Raw genomic sequence first — 12,897 nt, forward strand, 5'->3', positions numbered from 1 at the left:
ATTGTAGCACACCTCTCTCTCTCTCTCTCTCTCTCTCTCTCTCTCTCTCTCTCTCTCCTTTCTCTCTCTCTCTCTCTCTCTCTCTCTCTCTCTCTCTCCATGGTTTCAATTTCACCCGATGGAGTAGGTTTAGCCGAGTATATCTTAATTACTCGTGTACTGATGTCCCCCACACACAGCAGTGGAGAACAAACACACACACACATACACATACACATACACATACACAAACACATGCACATACACATTCACATACACACATACACACTCACACAGCAGTACAGCAGAGAACACACCATCGACCAGGCCGCTATGAAACAGATATGTGTGTTATAAGGAAGGCGCAAACACACACACAAACACACATGGACGCACGCCAGCACAGACACCGTTGTACTCGTATAGACGCCCACATGGAGCATCGACATCATTTCTTAAATGATATTTATAAGTACCATTGGAACGGATCTATTTCAGCGTGTGTACTAGAAATGACACGCACACACTTACCCACAAATCTTACCGAAGTCACGGATGGAGAAAAATGTGAGAAAATGAACCCCTTCAACAACCACTTCAAGGACAGGATATATGTGTGCGTGTGTGTGCATGCAGCCTAAATGCACACTTTTTGAGACAGCATGCACTTAAATGAACGCGTATGCATTCTCACTGATGCAATTATCGATAGAACAATAGAAAATGATACTGACATGGTACAGATGTGTGTTGGCAAAGCATAAGGGACACAGTATATACACATGCAAACACATAAACACGCATACACACATACACACTCTCTCTCTCTCTCTCTCACTCTCACTCTCACTCTCACTCTCACTCACACTCACACTCACACTCACACACACACACGAAACAAACATCATATTGCCCACAACCACGTCATAATGTATTAGCACCTGCTATAAACAATCTAGCATCCCCGTAGCAATATCTACAGAAGGAAGGAAATTGTTTATGGGGGCCTTGAGCTTCCGCTCCCAGGGGCCCCTGGAAGAACAAACCAGCCTTGAGGATGTCTTTTTCTTTGGACTCAAGTATCATCTTATGACAGCTCTCCCTTGAAAACTCATGAAGCTGAAAGTGGGAGCTATATGAAATGCAAGTCCACGGCTGAATAAAACGTAAAAAAAATGGTTGCATAAATCCAACCAGGAGCAAATGTATGAAGGCCAATTATTCTTGGACGTACCGGTTTGATGTACCCTTCAGTCTGGGAAGTGTTTGAATGGGAACACACTTCCTTATTCTTCACTATAGACGGGGATCGGAGGGCCTGTGTTGTATAGCCACCCTACCTTCCTCAGTGTCATCTAAATGTTAACCTTTGTGCTTGGGGTAAACCGCTCTCAAGGTTGGAGGCATCCCCTTATGCATTCTTTTACTTGGGTCATGTCTTCAAACATTATCTGATTTGATTATTTACATCTGCATTGTGGGGGGGGTGTGAATCTGTTTAAATAGCTCTGTCTAACTGTATTCTGGATCATTCTGCTAGAGAGGAGTCTAGTGTAAGCATTCATTAAAATAGGTTAATTGTCTAAAACTATTTGGTGCTTTTTTGCATTTTGAAGTTTAGAAGAAGAATTCTCATCCGTCCTAGAGACATAATATCCCTTAAAGAAATTGCCAGGGAAGGGGGTATTACCGAGGCCTTGTCATGTTGCATCCTGAGCTCATCTCAAATAAAGGAAGTGTGCCTGGAGTTGACCCTAAGACTGAAGGTAATGAGGAAGTGGATAGGAGGCTGTGGTCGCTGGGAATCCTGACGCTTCACTCCAGCGTGTGAACTATTACTGTGTTAGACTTCCAAAATGGGCTCATTGTCAGCATCGAGTAGCCAAGGGATGAGGTTCCATCATAGATGTATAAATTGTACGGAGCTATTTAGTCTGTAAATGTAAAACTGTGGGTCATGGTTTAAAAGTCACGTCACGTTTCTTATCAACAATGAAAAATAGCGTCCTCTGTGATAATATCTGTTCCAAGTTGATTGCTGTTGTCTCATTTCAGACCAATCATGGCATCTCTTCCCTGCAATGGGTTCAAAGGTTTGAGTCGTATTGGCAGAAGAACAAAGCCCTGCCGGTTAGAGTGGTTGGGACTGAATCAGTGGAGTCTCACCTTTTATGATGTATAGTTTGTCTAGATTTTTTTTAGGAACAAATACAGATGAAGGTAAAGCAGCAGTGCTCAGCGATTTGCAAGGTAAGAGTGGTGCTTGGTCAGAGAGCTGCTCTCACGTGGCCTCTCATTTTCTGGTTTGTAGCCTACCCTGCGGCCGAAGCTTCCGATTGGCTGGTGCACGTGACATCATGACCAAGAGGCAAGAGGAGACTTGTAATTTAAAGCTACAATGTTGTGAATAGGGCTGTTTCCCAATGTCAAGGAAGCATGCTCAACGGCCGCCCTTTTAAGGACGCTACGTCATAGAACGCCGACAAGCACTGTTCCAATGTTGAGGGCACTAGAAAGCCGCGCCATTTTTGCGTCCTTTGTTTTGGAGAATTCCGAGATTTTTCAAGGATGCATCGCTGCATCCTAGATGAGCCAAAACTACCCACAATCCTCTGCGTTCACTGGGCGGGTTCTTGAAAATGGCAGAGCAGTAGGCTACACGTTCGAATGAAGTGAAGTTGTATTCGTTTTCAGAAATATTTTGTGCCATATTGCTTTTTATAGATTCATCATGTTAATGCAAATAATCAAGCCTAAAGACCCGTGTCACTTTTCAAACGTTTTTGCAACTTAATGATACGTTGCTATATTTTGCATGGACGTAGCTGGTGTTAAACACCACTGTCACCAATGTCAATTTACTCGCTCACAAGATTACATTATTTATGTATACCTATTTATGTTTACATAAATAGGTATTTATGTATGTTTTGTATACCTATTTTATTTAACAATTTCTCTTCCTGAAAATGTTTCTGCTCTCTGAACAGAGTGCATAAAATAATCAGATGAACAATAAAAAAAACAAAAGAAACATTCACTTTTGTTTGAAAAAAGAATGAATACATAATATAATATGCATCTTCTATAAGGAGGTGGTAAATACAGGATGCAACTCATGCAGTGTGAACCACAGTGGTATAGAGGGGGCTGGGGGGGGGGGGCTACCTAACTCTGCGAACTAGGTGTCTGTGGTCTATTTTGCATTCTGCAAGTCAAAATATAATCGACTACTGAGTTCAAAGCACAATGTGGAAGTGTGACACAAGCCCATCACTGCAGATCTAAAACATTATTTGCATATTTAACATATTATTTCCATGATTGCCATGACACTGAAACACATTGAATATGCTTCTATCCGCACATATATAAAATGGACATAAACAAATACCGGTATGCAAAGATAAAGAATAAAAGAATGTATTCATTTTCAATCAATTCCGATTCGTGAAAACTTTATTTATATTAGTTACATTCTTTATCCAAAAGGTATTGCACAAAGCTATTGAACTGGTAGATTTCAGCTTATTTCTAAACTGTTTGTATTCTTATGCGTTGTGGTAAAATAAATATCGATCAGCTTGATTGCTGCCATGTTTTATTCATAAGCGCACATGTGTTTACAAGCGGACACGCAGTATTTAAAAGCGGAAGCGCTTCCACACAACCAAGTCGTTCCCAAAGTCCGACGTTACAAACGCTAGGAAGCACTCGAGCTAGCACTCTAGTCTCATCTCCATAGGACGCGACTAGCAAGGATGCGTCCTAGCAAGGCTGCAGCCTTCACTTTGGGAAACAGCCTAGGTCTAGGTCATGCTGCAACCACCACTGCCACGCCATGACAAGGACAAATGTATATATTATTGTAGCAAGTTCCAAATGAGGCAGAGTTGTCAACCCTCAGCGGCAGTGGCGTCACTAGGCTGTTTTATTCGGGATCTAATTTGATTAGCCCCGAATCTTTTTTCTTAAAAAAAGAAAAGAAAAAAATATTATGTATATTTTTTAATAATTTTATTTTGCTGCATGCAGAGCCTGTGCCATATCCGCACGTCGCACATGCTCCCATTTGTTAGGACTTGCGTAGCTTACTGCTAGGAATTTCTGTTCTACTGCTCAAGATTTTAAGCCATGAATTGATGAACTTGCATTGAAGAAAATATGTCAAAATAGGCCAATGAGGCTAAATAGCATGCCAATATTGATGACTGATTGTGTCAAGTGTCTAAGGATGAATGCTAACATGATTTGTTTCCAACTTTTGCCTTAAGTTACAATTTAGCTAACTAGCTAGCTGCCCACCCTTTTCAATTCCAATGCTCGATGTCATTTCATTACCAATGTTAAGTGTCATAAATAGTTAACACTGGTGCTGAATCATGATTTCTAAAAAAGAAATACCCAAAACATGTGATATGTTTTCAATTTGCAGAAAGTTTTGAAAAATCCAGGATTCCTGAGAGCCTTACTGCATTATATTCCATAATAGTTGTTTCTTTAGGAACCTGAATGTCGTCTTTTCCTGCACAGAAAAAAAAATATTTCCACTATAAAATGATGCAGAAAAGGCACAGATAGATTAATAAAAATCCACCAGAATGCAGGAAATTAAGTGTTTGTCGCTCAAAAATGTCTGGGGGAGCACCCCCATACCCCCAACCTATAATTTGTCCCCCAAAATGTTGAAATGAAACCTAGCCTATATGACCCTGTACGCAGGTTGTATACAATATATTCATAGATATGTTGTTTTTACTTTTTGGATTAAAAAGAAGGCATGTCAGCAAACTGCATGTCGGCCCTTAGTGTGATTATCATTTCCTCATAGAGTGGCCCTTTGTGAAAATGAGTTTGTCACCCCTGATATAATATAAGGTCTGTCTCACTTGTATTAATTTTACTCTGAAATAACTTGAATGGAACTTTAGATGTCTGGGGATAAGCAGCAGTCAGGTAGCTATTCAAAGCTATAATTACCTGCCTATTTTGTTTATTTAGGTAAAGAATTATGAAAAAAAATGTGCATTCGCAATAAAGTATACAACACAATTTGCCTGTCCTATTCCCTCTTGGGCTAAGCCCCGGATGTTTCCGAAACCTAGAAACGCCCCTGCTCAGCGGGAGATCGTTTTAATGTCTTTTAAAGCCGAACAAAATTACTCAAACTATATCATTTTTATTGAAAATGAAATAAAGTAAAGCTGAAAATGATTTATTGGAAATTGTAAGAGTTAAATTCAGGGGCAAGAAATCCAGATACGTTATTTCAATGCAGTGGCGTTAGCCCCACAGAAGATTGAGAAGGCTAGATAGCTCCACTTGATCAGTTTGTCCCAGGACAACAAAACAATCAAAAAACAGCAAGCTAAATAAATACTTAAAAAAATCTAAAACATCCCCTCTGTTGCATAAAAGGCTAATTTCATCACCCTGTGTGGAAAACAGGAAGTCATTGTCCACTTTCAGCCACGCGTGTGTTGCAGCAGACATCCATGTGTCTGATCTTTGTTGGAATATTGACAAATGATCCGGTGAGTGCAGCGATCTCATTGCTCTTGTTGAGAGCAACCAGGTTCCAGGTGTTGGACATTCAGAGGCGGCCTAGTAGATGCGCAGACGGCAACAATGTAGAGGCCACTCTGGGTGACTACTTACATGTTTTCATTTTAATTTGTATTATTCAACGTTTCCATCTCCAAATCCTCAACTGTGAAAGAAACAAAAACACATGCAATTCACACCCAAAGCCATAGTACTTTTTAGTTAGTTTATTTCCAAATTTGGATCTTGTTCTAGTAAGTTTCAGCTCGCCGTTGTAGCAGAGGCGTTCTTCAGTTACGGTACGACTCGGGAGGATGAATGAGGTGTGATAGTAAAACTATTTATTGAAGAAGGCAATCGAGTCATGCGATGAAAATATGCAATCCAGGGTCGGTTCAAAAAGCACCTGTGCGTGTCATTCATTCATTTGAATGTTTTTTCTCTCTGGTTACTAGGAAACTAGTAGTAGATCCGTCCATCATACATCTGAATTAGACACCCTCACCTGGGATATCAGTAAATGATTGTTTTGAAACGGCTTATATTGGCAATTTGAACTTGATGCGTAGAGTGTCCTAGTTAGGGGGCCTGTGTCCACATAGCATGTTTTAGACCTGAAAAAGGCGCTTTCGCCAGATGCATTTAGAAAAGCATTATCAATGAGGTATATTAACTCAGGCCTAGCCCCTATTAGCAAGTCTTGTCTTGTTTAGTGATCTTATTTATGTATGGACGGCCCATTTGGGTCGTGGGTGGGTTCTGTGCCAGCTACCTATAGATCCACTCGGCCCTCAGCCTGGTTTGAGTGGCTACAGCTTGTTTGTGCGTGTTGCCATGGTTTTTGGCTCGCTATTACAGCGCAGTATGTGAGCTATGGTTTGTGATGGGCTTTTTTCCCGATGGATAGCAAGAAACATGCTCTATTACGTAGAGAAAAAATATTTAAACAATAGTATAGTTAGTAGTTGAATTGCTTTCTTTACTGTTCTTGATTGTTTCGAATGTCATGACCCCAGAGACTCACCGGGCGGCTGAGGCACGAAACTCTCACGTTCTGGAAACAAACATGAAAGGGCATAAATAACTTCTCAAGTGGATTACTGTTAGAAGGCTTACGGCCGGGTCACCTCTGCTGTGCCCTCTTTAATGAAAGAATACATTTATGCAGAAAAATATTACATTTTGGCAACGGTACAACGATATTTCAACAATACTTACCTTTTGTCTACAGTTTATAATCAGTCATCTTTCAAGCATTTCATTTTTTTCTTGGTAACCACAGTGACTCACCTGCGACTTCTTCGGTTGCTGGTACTGGATCGGCTTGTGGGACTGATTGGGGTCGTTGCTGGTTACAAACTGAGGAGAAACAACGGAATGAACAAAAGCCCATGTTAAACAGAGGCCCAGGGATGAACTGAACATCGCCAACAGGCGACTTTTTAAACTAAAGGGATTCAGCTAGCTTGTGACAAGCTGGCTGAATCCCTTTAGTTTTTAGTCATGAGTGAGTATTGAAATTCGTAACGATCTAGCTAAAAATCCTGCATAGCCAGAAGAAAAATGTGAACAACTTTTAGTATACTGGCGTTTTTTAATTTTAATTTGTTTGCTCAACGATCTTGTTTGCACTTACGTGGATTTCCTTTGCATTTCTTCCACCAAGCAAATCCCCCCACACACACCAGGACTGGTACGATTAAACGGAGAAGGTCGAGTAGATCTTGAAAAAAACACATTGGCACCAGAATGAACGTAAGTTAGTGAAATAGCAGCCTATATCGTTACAAATACTATTTGTTGTTTGGGAATGCACCAGACACCAGTTACATTCCATCATATGTTGCTGACTGGATAGACGGCAATGGCCGTACATGTAAGCGAGGCATTGGAGACGTCACCAGCGCTCTCAGGGTTGTGGCGCTCTATTGTGACTGCATCGGGGGTTGCTAGAGAAGAGAGGAAACAAGAGAAGGTCATTACAGAAGATACCTGGAGATAACTCGCCCAAACACGCGGGCAAATCTTCACTTCACTTTTGGTGTGTTGACGCACAGTAAGTCATTCAGGGGCTAAAGCACTACCTCCGGCAGTCAGAAAAATGAAATAGAATCAGTTAGAAATGTCCCATTGTTCTATCAATGCAATGTGTGAGGTACTCAACCTGCACGTAAAGGATAGCCTTATCCCCTATTTCTTCATGTTTGACTTTCATGAAAATGATTTTACAGCAGTTCTGTGTATAATGTTTAATATTTTTTAAATGTTTAAAATAAAACACATTTGTTGGATACAGCCTTAATGCCTGTAGAAAACTTTATTTGAAACTAATTGAAATTGTCAGCCTGACATGTGTTCGCCCTCTGCCTAGTTCCAGAGGTCAAATCTGAAATGAATCCAGGACTGAAAATAACCTTCATGGTTCATAGAAACACTGGAGAGAGTTACATGCTTTACATAAAATATAAAATACCTACCATTTAAGGGTTGATCTGCCCACATTTATTCATTTGATAACAAACGTATTGGAGTGGTTTAATGTAATTGGTATGATCTATTTTTGTTACCAATGTTCTTGTTGAGAGTGGGAATGAGTGAACGGAGGCCTACCAGTTACGATGAGAGTTATTGTAGTGTCTTCAGTAATTCCACCGGGGAGCCCATGGCTTATGATGCATTTCTTTGTCCCATTGTCTGAGACGGTTAGATTCCGAAAGGTTACCGTTTTATCCGCATGGTTCAAGTAGGTGTCAGGTCGACTGGGCTCATCGGGCTTCTTCGTCTTATGATATCCAATTATAACCTTTTTAAAATCTGTGCCTCCTTGAAAGTAAAAATACTTTATTTCCTTCTTCGTTGAGTGGCATTGAAATACGACCGTCCCTCCGACCTCTCCATAAAGAGTAAGGCCAGTACAACCTGAAAGAGAAAGGTTGCAATTTATATAGAGAGAGAGAATGTCAAGTCTGAAATTAATGACCCAAACTGTATCTCTCCATAGCCTCCACATCACGTTACTGCAACACGCAGACAGAACACCACACCCACGTAACCACGTGTTACCAAACAACTAGCTCTAGTACGTATATATTTAGCCGCTCATTTGGACGCTTGCTATAGTCAGCCTTTTTATATATATTGGGCCCTATCTTGCATCCGGCGCAAGTGACTTAGTCACTGGCGCATGTGTCGTTGCTAGTTTACAACTGGCGCAAAACGTTCTTTTCCCACCAGCGCCACTCGCCGGTAAATTAGGGATTGATCATGCACCGCAAGGGGCGGTTCGGCGGAAGGAGGAGGTGTGTTCTGGCGCAAACGGTATTTTGCCGTCTCTGAATACCATTGCGCTACTGACCAGGAAATACCTGGTTTAAAGTCAGTGGCGCGTTGTTCAGACGCTATTTTAAGGGCGCATGCATACATGCGCATGCGATGCATACGGATTGCTTGTGCACCTCGCGCATACACTTTGCTTCTCTCATCTACCTAGCCGCACATTCTTGGTAAATTATTTGGGAAAGAACAGCTGATGCAGCGGTAATAAGTTGTACTTTTAAATCAATGCATCTGCAAACACCGTACAGCAAACACATATTTTGTTGACACAGACATCGTGTAGGCCTACATGCCCATAACTTTTAGGATTGATGAGTAGGCCTATTTGATCGTGAAAAACATTGTTTTACCGCGAGTGAGTGTTAAAAAGAATGAATGAATGCGGGCGCGCGTGTGTGCTCTAAGGCGCCCAGTTTCCAACCTCGAAATTTCACTTCATTTAAATTTAATTTGCATGGTATTTCTTATCCTTACCAGATGCCCGAACCACCTCAGCTGACTCCTTTCTAAGTAAAGGAGCAGCGGCTCTAATCCGAGTTCCTCACGGATGGCTGAGCTTCTCACCCTATCCTTAAGGGAGACGCCGGCCACCCTTCTGAGAAAACTCATCTCGGCCGCTTGTACCCGCGATCTCGTCCTTTCGGTCATCACCCAACCCTCATGACTATAGGTGAGGATAGGAACGAAGATCGACCGGTAGATCGAGAGCTTTGCCTTGCGGCTCAGCTCTCTTTTCGTAACAACGGTGCGGTAAAGCGAACGCAATACCGCCCCCGCTGCTCCGATTCTCCGGCCAATCTCACGCTCCATAGTTCCCTCACTCGCGAACAAGACCCTGAGGTACTTGAACTCCTTCACTTGGGCAAACCAAACACGTAACGCATAATACAATCAATGGCAATGTAGGCCTATATTACCGCGGGGACACATGCATATTAGGACAGCATACAATACTGATAAGAAACAATGTTTATAATGTATTGCGTATATCATTAAATAGAACCACAGTTACCGCATATCATATGTTATAGCCTATCATACGTTTTCTTTGCCGAAATTTATTTGAGGACTCAGTATATTCCATGTGTGAATTATGCCATATTATTTGGCAATAAACTAAGCCATTTGCAGTATGAAATTCTCGGAGACTGCAGACGCGCTGTCAAAATATCAACTCGTCCGATTCAAATGCGCTCATGGCTCTTAAAGGGGATGGGAGCTGGCACTCTCATTGGTTTGTTGCACGTTACGCCCAAACCACACCCACGGGTAACTAGGCTGCTTCAGACCAACCCTTTTGACACTTGCGCCGCGGCGCAAGCGTCATTTATCCGCCTGTAAAATAGCGATAGCACCGTAGAACCGCCCACAAAGCTACTTGCGCTTTGCGCTTCCCACTTGCGTTTCAGACCGTTAAAATAGGGCCCATTGTCTTGCTTGTTAGTTTTTGCCACGAAAACCGACACTGCCTGCGACTCTGAAAGAGATTATGCCAGAGGGGAGGTTCATTTTGGAAAATCACTTTGAGATGGACGTCTTTTATATAGCCTAGGTATTGTAGTGTCATCTTTTGGTTTAAAAGATCGCCTGATGTCTTGTTGTTGCATCATGTTGCAGAATGAGGAACTACCGGTAGTGTTTTGAAGGTAGACTAGAAAAAGTAGTCTGACGCCACGAGAAGATCTCCACCTGCGTTCAGCAGAGAGGAATGAATACTGTGGCGATTTTTTTCGTCCGTTATGAATCCCTTGTGGAAGCATGGACAATGTGCACATATGTGGGCGGTCATCAACCAATTTAAGTTTTGTTGTTTGCAACCAATTGTCATTGATTCAATCATGATATTAGGCTATGAGAGTAACAGCTCAAATGATTACGATTATTACGGTTATAAGAACTCTTAAATATTTAAAAATGTGTTACCTTTGATAAAGGAGGGAAATGCCAGCAATATAAATAACATCTTCATCTGGGAAAGATGACATTACAGAAGTTAATCTTAATTCTTAAACATGCAATAGCAAATTTAGCAAGTGGAGCAAATATAAAACACTTTTGGCCATATAAGTCCATAATGAGCTTCTACATCACCGTTCTGCTCACCCTTAGATGTTCTCCATAGACTGGTGTTAATCTGTTGATAGTAATGGTGCCGCACACACGTGTGTATGTGCACAGGGGTGTGGCTACAGGGGTTTATTTAGTCTCCTCAATCTTTCTGAAAAAAGAAGAGACGCCTGATTTTGGTTTTGTTAGACACAACCCCTCCCAACACATCCTCTCACAAACAATGCATGACTTGGCAACACACACGTATTTAAACACACGCACACACACACACACACGCACAGGAAACGCACATCATATTGCCCACAACCACGAATGCCTCGATGTCGGTGCCGCCGACCGTCCCAGGATCCGTTGAGGCACTTGGTGAGATTAATATAATAATGTGAAGACATTGGATTGACTTATATGTATATTCATAAACAATCTAGCAGCCCCGTGGCTCCCGCGATCATAATTCCTTGGCTACCGCTCGGCAATGGTGAATGCTTTGAATAGTTATTTATTTATTCTGCTCCAAACCTTTTTACATTCCACACACTATGCATACTATAGCCAACATATTATAAAAAGTATTTGTGCACAATACCTGCAAAAGGAAGGAACTTGTTTGTGGGGGCCTTGAGCTTCCTCTCAAGGGGGAACTAATCCAGCATCTTTTGCTTTGGACTCAAGTATCATCTTAGAACAGCTCTGCCTTGAAAACCCGTACGTAAAGCTGAAAGTGGGAACTATATGAAATGCAAGTCTTATACAAAAAAAAGGTTGAATACATCCACCCAGGAGCAAAGGTATAAAAATTCAAACTATTTTTGAACTTACCGGTTTGCTGCACCCATCAGTCTGTAAAGTGTTTGAATGAGAGCACACTTCCTTATTCATCACTATAGACGAGGATGGGAGGGCCTGTGTTGTAATCAGAGGGGGGCAGGGGGTGGGATTTCCTTTAAGTCATCTTGAGCAGTTTTTCCTGTTACCTGTATCGTCTATTGTGCTTGGGGTGAACCGGTCACAAGGTTCTCAAGGATTTCCTTGAGCAGTTTTTTCTGTTTACTGTATTGTCTAGCCACCCTAACTTCCTCAGTGTCATCTAAATGTTAACGTTTGTGCTTGGGGTAAACCGGTCACAAGGTTGAAGGCATCACCTTATGCATTCTTTTACTTGAGTCAACATGTATTGGGTAAACATTATCTGATTTGATGATTTACATCTGTTGTTGTGGGGAGGGTTTGAAGCTGTTTAAATAGCTCTGTCTAACTGTATTCTGGACTCACTCTGCTAGAGAGGGTCTAGTGTAAGCATACATTGAAATAGGTTAATTGTCTACAACTTTTATGGGCTTTTTTGCATTTAGAAGTCTCATCCGTCCTAGAGACGTAATATCCCTTGAAGAAATTACCACGACGGGGTATAACCGAGGCCTTGCATTGTTGCTTCCTGAGATCATCTCAAATAAAGGAAGTGTGCCTGGGTTTGTCCTCAAGACTGAAGGTCATGAGGAAGTGGATTGGAGGCTGTGGTCGCTGGGAATCCTGACGCTTGTCTGGTCTGGTCTGCTACAATCACTCCAGCGTGTGAACTATTATACACTGTGTCAGAAGGTACTTCCAAAATGGGCTCATCGTCAGCATCGAGTAGCCAAGGGATGAGGTTCCTTCATTGATGTATAAATTGTACGGAGCTATTTAGTCTGTAAATGTAAAACTGTAGATCATGGCTTATAAGTCACATCACGTTTCTTATCAACAATGAAAAATAGCATCCTCTGTGATAATATCTGTTCCAAGTTGATTGCTGTTGTCTCATTTCAGACCAATCAGGGCATCTCTTCCCTGCAATGGGTTCAAAGGTTTGAGTCGTATTGGCAGAAGAACTGCAGCAGGCATCTGCCAGGGTGTTGAAGTGTGCTTCTGGTCAGGTTAGAGTGGTTGGGACTGTTTGAATCAGTGGAGTCTCACCTTTCATGATGT

General features: G+C 41.7%; 1 protein-coding gene across 3 annotated transcripts in view; it reads right to left on the reverse strand.

Moving 5' to 3' along the window:
* Positions 1-11,829, reverse strand: part of LOC130380352 (uncharacterized) — a 32,458-nt gene extending 20,629 nt beyond the window's left edge. Inside the window, exons 1-8 of one of the 3 annotated variants that reach the window (XR_008895278.1) lie at positions 11,749-11,829; positions 11,516-11,644; positions 10,963-11,077; positions 10,783-10,828; positions 8,134-8,442; positions 7,398-7,472; positions 7,160-7,246; positions 6,800-6,882 (exon numbers count right to left, since the gene is read on the reverse strand). The gene's annotated coding sequence lies outside the window, so the exon portion shown is untranslated. The other 2 variants (XR_008895284.1, XR_008895283.1) reach the window with 2 other exon arrangements.
* Between the last annotated feature and the right edge of the window lie 1,068 nt (positions 11,830-12,897).

This window comes from Gadus chalcogrammus, chromosome 4 (genome assembly GCF_026213295.1).
Source record: "Gadus chalcogrammus isolate NIFS_2021 chromosome 4, NIFS_Gcha_1.0, whole genome shotgun sequence".
Classification (NCBI taxonomy): domain Eukaryota; kingdom Metazoa; phylum Chordata; class Actinopteri; order Gadiformes; family Gadidae; genus Gadus; species Gadus chalcogrammus.